This window comes from Oryzias melastigma, linkage group LG19, assembly GCF_002922805.2.
Source record: "Oryzias melastigma strain HK-1 linkage group LG19, ASM292280v2, whole genome shotgun sequence".
In the NCBI taxonomy this organism is placed as follows: Eukaryota; Metazoa; Chordata; class Actinopteri; order Beloniformes; family Adrianichthyidae; genus Oryzias; species Oryzias melastigma.
In genome coordinates, this window is record NC_050530.1 from 21,466,763 (window position 1) to 21,481,728 (window position 14,966).

General features: G+C 46.9%; 2 non-coding genes and 5 pseudogenes across 2 annotated transcripts; 1 reads left to right on the forward strand and 6 right to left on the reverse strand.

Moving 5' to 3' along the window:
* Nucleotides 1-82: 82 nt before the first annotated feature.
* On the reverse strand, nt 83-201 carry LOC112162365 (annotated as a pseudogene).
* A 505-nt stretch (nt 202-706) lies between these two features.
* Nucleotides 707-825, reverse strand: LOC112162368 (annotated as a pseudogene).
* Nucleotides 826-1,327: 502 nt separating this feature from the next.
* Nucleotides 1,328-1,436, reverse strand: LOC112162366 (annotated as a pseudogene).
* Nucleotides 1,437-2,565: 1,129 nt separating this feature from the next.
* Nucleotides 2,566-2,684, reverse strand: LOC112162362 (annotated as a pseudogene).
* Nucleotides 2,685-3,191: 507 nt separating this feature from the next.
* LOC112162367 lies at nt 3,192-3,300 on the reverse strand (annotated as a pseudogene).
* Nucleotides 3,301-3,805: 505 nt separating this feature from the next.
* Nucleotides 3,806-3,924, reverse strand: LOC112162370. Its single transcript, XR_002922058.1, has one exon. It is a non-coding gene; the product is annotated as a 5S ribosomal RNA (ribosomal RNA).
* A 10,171-nt stretch (nt 3,925-14,095) lies between these two features.
* Nucleotides 14,096-14,214, forward strand: LOC112162371. Its single transcript, XR_002922059.1, has one exon. It is a non-coding gene; the product is annotated as a 5S ribosomal RNA (ribosomal RNA).
* Nucleotides 14,215-14,966: the final 752 nt, after the last annotated feature.

Sequence of the window (14,966 nt, forward strand, 5' to 3'; positions counted from 1 at the left end):
AGGAAAAAAAGAAGCACAAGTGGACGCGGTGTTTCGTTTTAAAAAGTGTAGGGCCCTCTAGTGGTGGACAGAAGAGTTTGAAAACTTACAGCATCTGGTATTTAAAGGCGGTCTCCCATCCAAGTACTAACCAGACCCAACCCTGCTTAGCTTCCGAGATCAGAGGAGATAGGGCGCGCTCAGGGCGGTGTGGCCGTAAGCTGCTAGAAGTGTCAAAACCACGCCCGGCAAACCAGTACGCTCTAGCTTTGGAAAGTCCGGAAACACACTGGCTCGCAGCTCTAGGCCATGTACCTGGATGAGCAAGCCAATCAGCGGCACAAGGTTCAGCTGTGCAGCCACGTTTTCCTTTTTTCCTGCCTCACCCTCTTCATCTGTGTCCTCCTGAATGTGGAGAAAAACCCAGCAGCCCCCCAAACAGCTTTTGAAACGCACACACTTGCAGTAGAAATAGTCCACAACAACAGGTTTTCAATCAAGAAAGTTTCAGCCATCCAGGGAGTAGGATTAGGCATTTGCACCTTAATGCTGACCGCTCTGAAGGTCAATGAGCACATTGGGTGAAGCGTGACAGAATTATCTCTGTATAATAAAAAAAAGAAAGAAAGAAAGGTAGGATTAAAAGAAAAAAAAGAAGCACAAGTGGACGCGGTGTTTCTTTTTGAAAAGTGTAAGGCCCTCTAGTGGTGGACGGAAAGAGTTTGTAAAGTTACAGGATCTGGTATTCCCAGGCGGTCTCCCATCCAAGTACTAACCAGAACAAACGCTGCTTAGCTTCCAGGATCAGACGAGAGCGGGCGTGCACAGGGCGGTGTGGCCGTAAGATGCTAGAAGTGTCAAAACCACGCCCGGCCAACCACTACGCTCTAGCTTTGGAAAGTCCGGAAACACACTGGCTCGCAGCTCTAGGCCATGTACCTGGATGAGCAAGCCAATCAGCGGCACAAGGTTCAGCTGTGCAGCCACGTTTTCCTTTGTTCCTGCTTCACCCTCTTCATCTGTGTCCTCCTGAATGTAGAGAAAAACCCAGCAGCCCCCCAAACAGCTTTTGAAACGCACACAGTGCAGTAGAAATAGTCCACAACAACAGGTTTTCAATCAAGAAAGTTTCAGCCATTCAGGGAGTAGGATTAGGCATTTGCACCTTAACGCTGACCGCTCTGAAGGTCAATGAGCACATTGGGTGAAGCGTGACAGAATTATCTCTGTATAGTAAAAAAAAGAAAGAAAGAAAGGTAGGATTAGAAAAAAAAAAGAAGCACAAGTGGACGCGGTGTTTCTTTTTGAAAAGTGTAAGGCCCTCTAGTGGTGGACGGAAAGAGTATAAAACTTACAGCATCTGGTATTCCCAGGCGGTCTCCCATCCAAGTACTAACCAGACCCAACCCTGCTTAGCTTTCAAGATCGGACGCACTCAGGGGTGTGTTGCCGTAAGCTGCTAGAAGTGTCAAAACCAGGCCCGGCAAACCAGTACGCTCTAGCTTTTGAAAGTACGGAAACACACTGACTCGCAGCTCTAGGCCATGGACCTGGATGAGCAAGCCAATCAGCGGCACAAGGTTCGGCTGTGCAGCCGCGTTTTCCTTTTATCCTGCCTCACCCTCTTCATCTATGTCCTCCTGAATGTGGAGAAAGACCCAGCAGCCCCCCAAACAGCTTTTGAAATGCACACACTTGCAGTAGAAATAGTCCACAACAACAGGTTTTCAATCAAGAAAGTTTCAGCCATCCAGGGAGTAGAATTAGGCATTTGCACCTTAATGCTGACCGCTCTGAAGGTTAATGAGCACATTGGGTGAAGCGTGACAAAAATATCTCTGTATAATAAAAAAAAGAAAGAAAGAAAGGTAGGATTAGAAGAAAAAAAAAAGAAGCACAAGTGGACGCGCTGTTGCCTTTTGAAAAGTGTAAGGCCCTCTAGTGGTGGACGGAAAGAGTTTGAAAACTTACAGCATCTGGTATTCCCAGGCGGTCTCCCATCCAAGTACTAACAAGACCCAACTCTGCTTAGCAGCCGAGATCAGACGCGCTCAGGGCGGTGTGGCAGTAAGCTGCTAGAAGTGTCAAGACCACGCCCGGAAAACCAATACGCTCTAGCTTTCGAAAGTCCGGAAACACACTGGCTCGCAGCTCTAGGCCATGTACCTGCATGACCAAGCCAATCAGCGGCACAATGTTCAGCTGTGCAGCCACGTTTTCCTTTTTTCCTGCCTCACCCTCTTCATCTGTGTCCTCCTGAATGTGGAGAAAAACCCAGCAGCCCCCCAAACAGCTTTTGAAACGCACACACTTGCAGTAGAAATAGTCCACAGCAACATGTTTTCAATCAAGAAAGTTTCAGCCTTAAAGGGAGTAGGATTAGGCATTTGCACCTTAATGCTGACCGCTCTGAAGGTCAATGAGCACATTGGGTGAAGCGTGACAGAATTATCTCTGTATAATAAAAAAAAAATAAAAATAAAGAGAGAAAGGTAGGATTAGAAGAAAAAAAAGAAGCACAAGTGGACGCGCTGTTGCTTTTTGAAAAGTGTAAGGCCCTCTAGTGGTGGACGGAAAGAGTTTGAAAACTTGCAGCATCTGGTATTCCCAGGCGGTCTCCCATCCAAGTACTAACCAGACCCAACCCTGGTTAGCTTCCGAGATCTGACGAGATAGGGCGCACTCAGGGCGGTGTGGCCGTAAGATGCTATAAGTGTCAAAACCACGCCCGGCAAACCAGTACGCTCTAGCTTTGGAAAGTGCGGAAACACACTGGCTCGCAGCTCTAGGCCATGTACCTGGATGAGCAAGCCAATCAGCGGCACAAGGTTCAGCTGTGCAGCCACGTTTTCCTTTTTTCCTGCCTCACCCTCTTCATCTGTGTCCTCCTGAATGTGGAGAAAAACCCAGCAGCCCCCCAAACAGCTTTTGAAACGCACACACTTGCAGTAGAAATAGTCCACAACAACAGGTTTTCAATCAAGAAAGTTTCAGCCATCCAGGGAGTAGGATTAGGCATTTGCACCTTAATGCTGACCGCTCTGAAGGTCAATGAGCGTTTCATTGGGTGAAGCGTGACAGAATTATCTCTGTATAAAAAAAAAGAAAGGGAGAAAGGAAGGATTAGAAGAAAAAAACAGAAGCACAAGTGGACGCGCTGTTGCTTTTTGAAAAGTGTAAGGCCCTCTAGTGGTGGACAGAAAGAGTTTGAAAACTTACAGCATCTGGTATTCCCAGGCAGTCTCCCATCCAAGTACTAACCAGACAAAACCCTGCTTAGCTTCCGAGATCAGACGCACTCAGGGCAGTGTGGCCGTAAGCTGCTAGAAGTGTCAAAACCACGCCTGGCAAACCAGTACAATCTAGCTTTGGAAAGTCCGGAAACACACTGGCTCGCAGCTCTAGGCCATGTACCTGGATGAGCAAGCCAATCAGCGGCACAAGGTTCAGCTGTGCAGCCACGTTTTCCTTTGTTCCTGCTTCACCCTCTTCATCTGTGTCCTCCTGAATGTAGAGAAAAACCCAGCAGCCCCCCAAACCGCTTTTGAAACGCACACAGTGCAGTAGAAATAGTCCGCAACAACAGGTTTTCAATCAAGAAAGTTTCAGCCATTCAGGGAGCAGGATTAGGCATTTGCACCTTAATGCTGACCGCTCTGAAGGTCAATGAACACATTGGGCGAAGCGTGACAGAATTATCTCTGTATAATAAAAAAAAGAAAGAAAGAAAGCTATGATTAAAAGGAAAAAAAAGAAGCACAAGTGGACACGGTGTTTCTTTTTAAGAAGTGTAAGGCCCTCTAGTGGTGGACAGAAAGAGTTTGAAAACTTACAGCATCTGATATTCCCAGGCGGTCTCCCATCCAAGTACTAACCAGACCCAACCCTGCTTAGCTTCCGAGATCTGACGAGATAGGGTGCGCTCAGGGCGGTGTGGCCGTAAGCTGCTATAAGTGTCAAAACCACGTCCGGCAAACCAGTACGCTCTAGCTTTGGNAGGCGGTCTCCCATCCAAGTACTAACCAGACCCAACCCTGCTTGTCTTCCGAGATCGGGCGCGCTCAGGGCGGTGTGGCCGTAAGCTGCTGGAAGTGTCAAAACCACGGCCGGCAAACCAGTACGCTCTAGCTTTGGAAAGTCCGGAAACACACTGGCTCGCAGCTCTAGGCCATGTACCTGCAAGCCAATCAGCGGCACAAGGTTCAGCTGTGCAGCCATGTTTTCCTTTTTTCCTGCCTCACCCTCTTCATCTGTGTCCTCCTGAATGTGGAGAAAAACCCAGCAGCCTCCCAAACAGCTTTTGAAACGCACACACTTGCAGTCTGGTATTCCCAGGCGGTCTCCCATCCAAGTTTTTTTTCATAATTTTGAGGTCAGGACATGACTTTCATGATGACCACCTCTAGCTGCAGTACTGAGTTCCGTTCATGCTTTGAGTCACTGTAGCTTCTCTAGAGCGTTGGTCGTTGAACCTGATCACCATAATAATACGTATACACTATCATGGGTGCTGTTGCGGTCAGCTCATGAGCTATAGTTGGCTTTGTCAACACTATGTTTGCCGGCGTGGGAACTGGCGTGGGCACTGTCTCTGTTTTACCTAGGAGACTACTAACCTTTGATATACATCCCTTCGAAAGTCCTGGAGATCTGGCCGTAACCTGGGAACTTCTGTTAAGATTGACATTATCTGCCATGCTCAGCACAGAGTCATTGGACCTCGCTATCACATCACCTGCTCTAAGAAGGTCTGCTTCATGGCTGTTCATGTGCCGATCATCTGGACGTGTTTCATTCTCTCCTCTCGGTGGCAGGCACTCCTGATCCAGACCCGCCTCCTGCCGGGTCAGATTCACCTTTGACTGTGGCTTCTCTTGAGGTTTCAATGTCTCTGACAGGCTTGCACTCTGCAGGTTTCCTGTCAGTAGCCAGAGTAGAACAAGTCTCATTAGTAGCTGGAGTGTGCGACCCATCGAACCACTCTCTTGGAAGCCCCAACGGCAATTTACACTCCTCATCTGGGCAGGTGGCCCTGGTGCAGTGGTTGAGATGATACCACGTGGTGCTACCCTCGACTTGGACTGCAGTCGGCGTCGCTCGAACCACCAAGTAAGGCCCCTCTCGTCTTGGCTCGTGCCACTTTCTCCGGAACACCTTAATGTAGACCCGGTCACCTGGCTTCACCAGCCTCTCCAACTCCACCTGTAGCTGAGACTCCTTACGCTTTTCCTGTAAATATATAGACTTATGGATTGCAGTAAGTTGTCTCACATATTCAGTTTATTCACCTTGCAACTGCTCCAATGTGGGGCCTTTATACGGCTCCCTGAATTGTGGGGTCGGCATTGGTCGGCCAGTAAGCATTTCATGTGGCGATAAGTGAGTAGCACTATGAATTTGCATGCGGTAACTCAGCAGAGCAAGTGGCAAAGCGTCGACCCAGTTTAGTTTTGCACTAGCACAGATTTTACCAATCCGTGTTTTGAGGGTCCCATTGACTCTTTCAACAAGACCTTGACTCTGTGGATGATACACAGCTCCCAGATGTTGTTTGATTCGCAGCTGTTGTAAGATCCACCGTGCTACTTTTTGAACAAATGCTGCACCATTGTCAGATGAGATTTTTGATGGGAAGCCAAACCGTGGTATTACTTCTCTGACCAAAAACTTCACCACGGTTTCTGCCCCCAGATCCTTGGAAGGAACGGCCTCTACCCACCTGCTGTAGGCATCGATGATGACCGCCATGTAGCGTTTTCCCTGCACTGTTTTGAGCATATCAACATAGTCTATGATTAAGTGTTTGAATGGACCTTCCGGCACTGGAATGTGTCCAGTCGGGGTTTGAATACCTTTTCTCACATTTCGCAATGCACAGACTTCACATTGACTTAGGATCTCATCCGCCATTGCTTGCAAGTAAGGTGACCAATAGCCTTGGTTCCTTATGCGTTTAATCACTTCTTTTCGAGCACAGTGGTCAGGGTTATGTGCCTCAGACACTAGGACCGTCAGAAGAGTCACAGGAGCCATCAACAAGCCCTCATGTGATCTCCACAACCCTTCCTTGTCTGCCGAGGCACCCCTTTTTTCCCACAGGCTTCGTTCACTCAGACTTGCATTTTGTTGCATCAAAATTATGTCTTCTGGCATAGCCAATGTCTTTATCGCGATCACGGGTGATAGTATTGGAACTTCACTCCGGGATGCTTCCTTAGCAGCAATGTCTGCTGCATTGTTCCCTTTTGTCACACCATCATCCCTCTTTCTGTGCGCTTGGCACTTAATTATGGCTAACTTTGAAGGCTGCATCATAGCTCTGATTAAAGCAATTATTTGTTGTTCATGCTGAATTGGTGTTCCATCTGTTCTCCGAAAACCTCTCTGTTTCCACACGGCTCCAAAAAGATGACATACACCATGTGCATAGGAACTGTCTGTGAGCACGTTGGCAACTTTCCCTTTCGCTAGTTCACAAGCTGCTGTCAAAGCCTTTAGTTCAGCTAGCTGAGCTGAACATGGCTGCACACAGTGTTCCGCTTTAACTGTTGCAAAGGCATCTTCTCTCGGTTCTACTACAGCATAGCCTGCATGATTTCCCAGATGATCTCTGTAACATGAGCCATCCACAAAGTACGTAACGTCAGCATTTACTAGCGGGACTGACTCAAGATCAGGCCTCAACCTGGAATATTTCATGGACTCAGCCACGCATTCATGAGGCTCCCCCTCAAAGTCAAATGGAACAACATCTGCTGGGTTCACTGTAGTACAACGCTTGATTGTCACATCAGGATGCGTTAACAATGCTGCAAACTGCAAACATCTCGATTGATTCACCACAAACCTTCCCTGATCTACCAACTCTGTTACTTTGTGATGAGTGTAAATGGTCACTGGATACCCCATCGTTATTGATGAGTCTTTCTCGTAAGCATAGTACACTGCTGCCAAGCCCTGATAACATGGAGGCCATCCCTGTACTACACTGTCAATCTTTGAACTATAGTAAGCAATGGGTTGCTTCCTCCTCCCACTGCATGTCTCCTGCATCAACACGGCTGTCGCATACATGTCACGGCGATTTGACACATATAGCAAAAAAGGTTTCTCATAATTTGGCGTTGCTAATGCAGGCTCTGTTTGCATTTCCTGTTTGATAGTTTCAAAAGCTATCGTAGCCTCTCTGGTCCACTGTAAAGGGGTTGACAAGGCTTGTGTGCCTGTTGACTTCATCGGTTCACGAAGAGGAGCCGTTTTAATGGCATAATCTTCAATCCATTCTGAATTAAAGCCTGTCATTCCCAAAAACGTCATCATTTGACCAACTGTTCGGGGCCGTGGAGCCTTACTGACTCCCTCCAACTGAGAAGGGGTCACTCCAATAGTTCCATGTGAGATTAGTCTTCCCAAATACTCCACTTGTGTTTGGCAGTACTGCATTTTGGCTTGAGACACTTTATGTCCCCCCCTCTGACAGTCTAATTACATACAGTGAAGCAGATCACGACACTCAAGATGGCGCCGGTGTACGTGGCTGCTCGTCTGTCGCTTCTGCCGTATTTTCTGTTTTTTACGTTTTCGTGTATCAGCATCCAGTCTCTGCTGGTTTACAACCGTCAAGCCCTCATAAATCTTCGACCAGATGCCAGATCTGTAATTTTATCTGGTCGAAATGGACAGAAACCCGTGCCACCTGTGCTGTCGGAGATCCCGACCCACCTGTTCAGGGTGTCGGCTCTCCTTCCCCGGCGGAAACGCCGGCGCGGCAAGCGCGGTGGTCGGATGAGCAGGTTTAAGATCTCCCTGGCACGTTCTACGTCCTTATCCCGACCAGAATCTGGAATGCTCGTGCCCTGGCGCTCACTGGATCCACCAGCGATGTGCCTAACACCTCTCGTCGGCTTTGACGGTGACGTTCCGCCCCGCTGCACCTGCTCTCCCCGGCCTCGCCAGCGCGGAGTTAATCCCGGGAACCTGAGGACGCTGCTCCGTGCGCCACGACTCACGGAAGATCCTCAGGCTGAAATCCCCGCCAGGATCGGGCTGGTGAACGCCAGATCGCTGGCAAATAAGACCTACATCCTCCGGGATTTCTTCATCTCCCAGGAGCTGGATTTCCTCTGCCTAACGGAGACGTGGGCGGCTCCCGGGGATCACAGCGCGTTTGCGGAGCTCGTACCAGCTGGATGCTCGTTCCTGAGTTCTCCGAGGACCTCTGGTCGTGGAGGAGGAACGGCAGTCGTTTTTAAAGACACTTTTAAATGCAAGCAGCGGACTTTCCTGTCTCCCGGCGCCAGCTTCGAAGCGACTTTGTTCGAGGTGGGTCTGTCGCAGCCGGTGATGTGTGCGGTCATTTACAGACCGCCCAAATATAACAAAGACTTTTTAAATGACTTTTCTGATTTCCTGGCAGACGTCATGCCACAATATGATCGTGCTTTGATTGTGGGGGACTTGAACATTCACGTGTGCTGTCCAGACAAAGCTCTGGTTAAAGAGTTTTTATCCATCATTGACTCTTTTAACTTCGTGCAGTGTGTGTCTGGACCCACTCATGAACAGGGTCACACGCTGGACCTCGTTCTTTCATGTGGCGTGTCTGTCTCTAATATGGACCTTTTTGATAGTGTTTTTTCGGATCATTTGTCTGTTCTGTTTGATGCTGGTTTGTCTTGTGTTCCTTTTAAATCTGGCGCGCCTGTTCAGCGCTGTAGAGTTTTTAACTCTTTCACTGCCGTCCATTTCACTGCTGCCTTTGACCGCCTATCTGTGCCCTCTGACCTATCTGCTGAGGAACTTTGTTCTTGGTTTCACTCCTCCTGCCTGAACGTTCTGGACTCTGTTGCTCCATTTAAAACCATGAGACCTAGGGCCAAACCTGAGCCCTGGTTTAATGAGAGCACCCGTCAGGCAAGGAGGGAGACTCGTAGAGCAGAACGTAGGTGGAAAAAGGATAAGCTGCAGGTTTCATTCCAGATTTTAAAGGACTGCTGGCATCATTATCAGATCACTGTCAAAAAATCACGTGAAGCATATCTGTCCAACATTATTGAGACTAACAGCCACAATCCACGTGTGCTTTTTAAATCTGTCACCTCTGTTCTTAACACCCCACAGTCTGATTGCCAGGAAGCATCTTCTGAATTGTGTAATGAATTTTTAAACTTTTTTATTCAGAAGGTTGCTGACATCAGATCTGTTATTTTAGCTCCCGGCTTTGATCCATCTGTTTTTATCCCTCCTCGAGCTGTGCTCCAGTCGTTTGAGCCTGTGACTCTGTCTTTTCTAGAAGACATTGTCAATCACATGAAACCATCAGGCTCTCCGCTGGATGCCGTCCCCCCTCGCTTTTTAAAACAAGTCTTCACCAGCATAGGGCAGCTGATTCTCACTGTTATTAACACCAGTCTGTCAACGGGTGTGGTACCTACAGATTTCAAGCATGCTGTTGTTAAACCTCTGATCAAAAGACCAAACCTTGACAACTCTGTTTTAGCCAACTTCAGGCCCATCTCTAGGTTACCCTTTCTCTCAAAAATTCTGGAGAAAGTGGTGTACCTACAGTTGCAATCCTTCCTAAATGAAAACGATGTCATGGAAAGGTTTCAATCCGGCTTTAAAACCCTCCACAGCACAGAATCTGCGCTGTTGAGGGTTTTTAATGACATCTTCCGGGCAACTGATGATGGAAACTTTGTTGTCCTTCTTCTGCTGGACTTGTCCGCAGCTTTTGACACTGTGGACCACACTATCTTATTGTCTAGGTTGAAAGGTTTGGCTGGAATCTGTGGTACCGCACTCGACTGGCTTAGATCTTATGTCTTATGTCTGGATCCTATTCCTCAACTGCTCCACTGTTGTTTGGGGTTCCACAGGGCTCTATTCTAGGACCACTTTTATTCACCCTGTACCTCCTTCCTCTGGGTGCCATCCTGAGAAAACACGGAGTCTCCTTTCACTGTTACGCTGATGACAGCCAGATTTATTTACCAATAAGGAAAGGAGGCTCCGTTACACCACTTCTGTCTTGTCTTCAAGACATTAAAGACTGGATGGCCCTCAGCTTTTTAAGTTTCAATGACAAGAAAACGGAAGTGATGGTGTTTGGTCCTAGCAGCTCCTGTGACCCCTCCTCAGTGGAGCTGGGTCCTTTGACTCCTCATCTCAGACAGTCCGTGTCAAATCTGGGTTTTAAGATGGACAGTGATTTTAAACTTGACGGTCAAGTCAGCTCAGTGGTAAAATCCAGCTTCTTTTATCTGAGGCAGCTGGTGAAGGCCAAACCATTTTTATCTAAACGTAATTTTGAGACAGTAATCCATGCTTTTATTACATCCCGGCTGGATTACTGTAACTCTCTTTATTTTGGAGTTAGCCAGTCGTCCCTCTCCTGTCTCCAGCTGGTCCAGAATGCTGCGGCTCGGGTTCTGGTTGGAGCGCGAAAGAGGGACCACATCACCCCCATCCTGGCTACCCTTCACTGGCTGCCTGTGAATTTTAGAATTCATTTTAAGATTCTTTTATTTGTTTTTAAATCTTTAAACAACTGTGCACCGCCGTACCTCTCTGAGCTTCTCTGTCCCTACACCCCGACCCGGAGCCTCAGGTCAGCTGATCAGCTTCTCCTGGAGGTACCGAGGTCCAAGAGGAAGCTCAGGGGGGAACGAGCGTTTTCAATCTGTGCACCGAAGCTGTGGAACGCTTTACCGCTGAGCATTCGGCAGGCGTCCTCACTGTCCATTTTTAAAACACTTCTTAAAACCCATTTTTACCGCCAGGCATTTGACATGACATGAGACTCTGTTCTGCTGGTGTGTTTTACTGTTCTACTGTTTTATCCTCGTTTTTATCTGGTATTTTTACGCTTTTATGTAACTTATTTATATGTTTTTACTCTTAAAGTTTATTTTCATCTGTTTTTTTAATATCTTAACTGTTGTTTTTTATTGTTTTTTTTAATGTACAGCGCCTTGTTTGGCCAATGGCCATTTGAAGGCGCTATATAAATAAATAAAACTTAAACTTAAACTTAGTGTCATCGAGTCTTTATGACACTCCTCAATTGTGTCTGAACAAATCAGTAAGTCATCAACATACTGTAGCAAGGTACTGCTAATACGTAGCCCTTCTAGGTCTCTCCTCAGAATCTGATTGAACACATGTGGGCTGTGTTTAAACCCTTGTGGAAGTCTAGTGTAACTTTACTTCTTTTTCCTGTATGTGAACGCAAAAAGGTACTGAGACTCCTCAGCTAACGGAATACTAAAAAAGGCTGAGCAAAAATCAATCACGGTGAAAAACTTAGCCCTTGGAGGGATGTTTGTTAGCAAAGTATGAGGGTTGGGGACATCAGCCGGCCAGTCCTGTACTACCTCATTCACACCTCGTAAATCATGCACCAAGCGATACTTAGATTTATCTGCCTTCAACAATGGTAGGATGGGAGTGTTACACGGACTGTGTACTTCAGTCAACACACCAGCTTCTAAAAGCCCTCGTATCGTGTGGCTAATTCCTTCTTCAGCTTCAGGTTTCAACGGATATTGGTAGCGAAATGGCATCCGCACATTTGTTAGGACACTGGTTCCAGAGATGACTCGGTGACTGGCAGCCCCAACACAGTCCTGGAGTTTGTGGAGCCCTTGGGTATCCCATTGGACTCCCCCCTTGAGGCCTTGGCCCCCCTGCAAACCGACCATTCCTTGGTCCTGGGGCCTGCTGGGAGTACACATTAACAACTGGTGGTTGTTGGACTTGAGGGGCTGATGCAGGTGGTCCAACTGGAGGGGCTGCACCTGACTGTTGTACTGGCACCCATCCTGCAATGTCCCTTGGTTCAGCACTCAGTACAGGTGCCTGCGTCTTTGCTTTGCCTTTGTTCTGCAGTTCATTCAGCTGAAGTTGCGTGACTTTTCTCTGAGTCCGCGTGTCCTGCTCCCTCTGTTGTTCCTGCTCTTTTCTGTATTTTTCAATCACATGGACCACATGGTCCCAAAACTGTCTGTGTGGCATAGAACTCAGTCCCACCACATCCTCCAGTTTGGCCTGGGCTGGAGTCGGCAAGGCCTCAATTATTGATTCTCTGAACAGAGTCATTAAGAGCGGAGAGCGTTCAGGCTCCTCCTCAGTCTCTTGTTTCCACCTCTTCATTTGCTTGTTTATGTATGCAATGGGATTCTCATTGTCCATCAATGGCTCACCTTTCAGTCCTTTGCGGTCAATCTTGTTGGGAAATTCCTCCCTTAGAGCCTGCCACATGGCGGCACGGTAGGCATTAAACTCAGTCCCATCAGCCATGTGACTCTTCATCCAGACATAACCAGTCTTGTGGATGATGTTTTCCATAGTTGGAACCCCCAAGATCTGTGCCAGAACTGCCTTTATGTCACCAATAGCCAACATCTTCCCCACTGTCTCTTCCTCAAAGACTCGAATCCATTTAGCTGCACCATCATGCAAGTCGGGGAGCCGGGCAACCAGCCCAGTCAAATCCACAGACTGCCATGGTATATAGTGTGCGTGTGTGCCTTTTATTAAAATCGGAAATTGACCTGGATCAGTATACCTATCAGGTGGGTGTATGTTAGGTCTGTATCTGAGATCATATGGCTCTTCTCTTCCTTTTTTCTGCTTTCCTTCTGCGTTAGAGTGAGCTTCTGCATTTACTGATAAATTTTGAAGCTCCTTACATGTGTTGTATATCTTATCCATTTTTTCTTCATATTCTTCAATGATGGTTTTTTCCTTTATTCTGGGTTGGTTCAGTCTAGATTGGTCGGCCATATCTATCCAGTACGACTCACTCTGTGCTCCCTCTCTCTGTGCAGTTCGTTCAGCATAACAGTCCAGAATTTGACTTTGCCTGGGCTTTTCTGCTTTTCGCCCTGTGCTGCAATGCTGAGGATGTAGTTGTTCCCGGTTTATTTCCTCCACACTGTCGCATGGACCTCGCTCTACTGGTAGAGAATGGGCATTTTCAGCTCCTGTCCCTGGTGAACATGCGTCCACGGACCCTCCTACTGCTTTTTTAGGAGAAGCTTCCACATTTAGGTTAAAACTTGTTCCCTTCTGGGTATTAGCTTTGTCATATTAAAAATTCCCATTGATGCTTAATGTTCCAGCTAGAGATGGGTATATTCCTGCAGACGTATTGAATTCTTGGTCTTTTCTCATTGTTGCTCTTTATATTAAGATTTTTCAGTTCAGCTAGTTTTCCTCTGATTTTGTCTCTATAGTTCTGACCTTCAGTTTTAAACAAATCGAGTATTTGTAATTCGGTCTGTCTCTTTTGGTTGCGTTTTTTACTATGATCCTTTGGTTTGTAATCTTTAATTCGAGTTTCCATTATTGTGCAAACGTCAACATCAAATGTACCATCTTGAGGCCATGGTGAGTCAAGCTTTTGAGTTCGCTTGTGCCATTTGTTTTGATATTTTAGATATTATTTCACCAATTAAATCAACCTAATTTATGACTCTCATTCCCCCTGAGCACAGCAGAAGTTCAAGTTCGGGGCCGCCAGGCCTCTGTGCCGTCTCCCCAAATCACCAATTTAAGAGAAAATTCTCTTACCTCGTATCTTTTGTGCTGCAGCGTTTGCGATTTGGAGATCCACCTATGCGGCCCACCCAGGGACGTCAATATGTTGAGGAAAAATTGAGTCAAAGTAAAATGAAAAACCCGACTCTGCACGTGCCCAGAGGGTCTGTTTATTCATGAATAAAGTCAGAGAAATCTTCCAGCGTAACTAGTCAGATTTTGTTAAAGAGCCCCCGATCCTCTGTTCTCACCAATCTTTATACCCGAGTGTACGTGTCCAAAAGCACGGCACACTCACCGCCTTCAATGGGACAACAGTCCTTTTTTGGCAATCGTACCAGAGGAACCTTCGTCAACACCAGGCGATCCAACACCTCATCTATTTCTGTCTTATCTTCCCTGGAAGCCCTTGTTTAACCATTTATCTTGGACACTTGGCTGGACACTGAATTTGAGAAATGGAGCAGCTTTTTTTCCTACAGTACATGGCCTAAAGCTGCGAGCCAGTGTGTTTCTGGACTTTCCAAAGCTAGAGCGTACTGGTTTGCCGGGCGTGGTTTTGACACTTCTAGCAGCTTACGGCCACACCGCCCTGAGCGCGTCCGATCTCGTCTGATCTCGGAAGCTAAGCAAGGTTGGGTCTGGTTAGTACTTGGATGGGAGACCGCCTGGGAATACCAGATGCTGTAAGTTTTCAAACTCTTTCTGTCCACCACTAGAGGGCCTTACACTTTTCAAAAAGCAGCAGCGCGTCAACTTGTGCTTCTTTTTTTTTCTTCTAATCCTACCTTTCTTTCTTTCTTTTTTTTATTATACAGAGATAATTCTGTCACGCTTCACCCAATGTGCTCATTGACCTTCAGAGCGGTCAGCATTAAGGTGCAAATGCCTAATCCTACTCCCTGGATGGCTGAAACTTTCTTAAATTGAAAACCTGTTGTTGTGGACTATTTCTACTGCAAGTGTGTGCGTTTCAAAAGCTGTTAGGGGGCTGCTGGGTTTTTTTTTCCACATTCAGGAGGACACAGATGAAGAGGGTGAGGCAGGAAAAAAGGAAAACGTGGCTGCACAGTTGAACCTTGTGCCGCTGATTGGCTTGCTCATCCAGGTACATGGCCTAGAGCTGCGAGCCAGTGTATTTCCGGACTTTCCAAAGCTAGAGCGTACTGGTTTGCCGGGCGTGGTTTTGACACTTCTAGCAGCTTACGGCCACACCGCCCTGAGCGCGCCCGATCTCGTCTGATCTCGGAAGCTACTTGTTATTTGGCATAACATTTGATTTTATTTTTTTAAATGTGTTAATTTGTAATATTATTTAACCTTTTTGTAAGGTTTCTTTTCAGAATGAGCATATATGTATTACTAAACTTACTTTTCAAGTTGTTATTAACCACTTCAAGAGTCTTCTTTTAAAACTTTATTAGAAAACATCATAACCTCGTTTG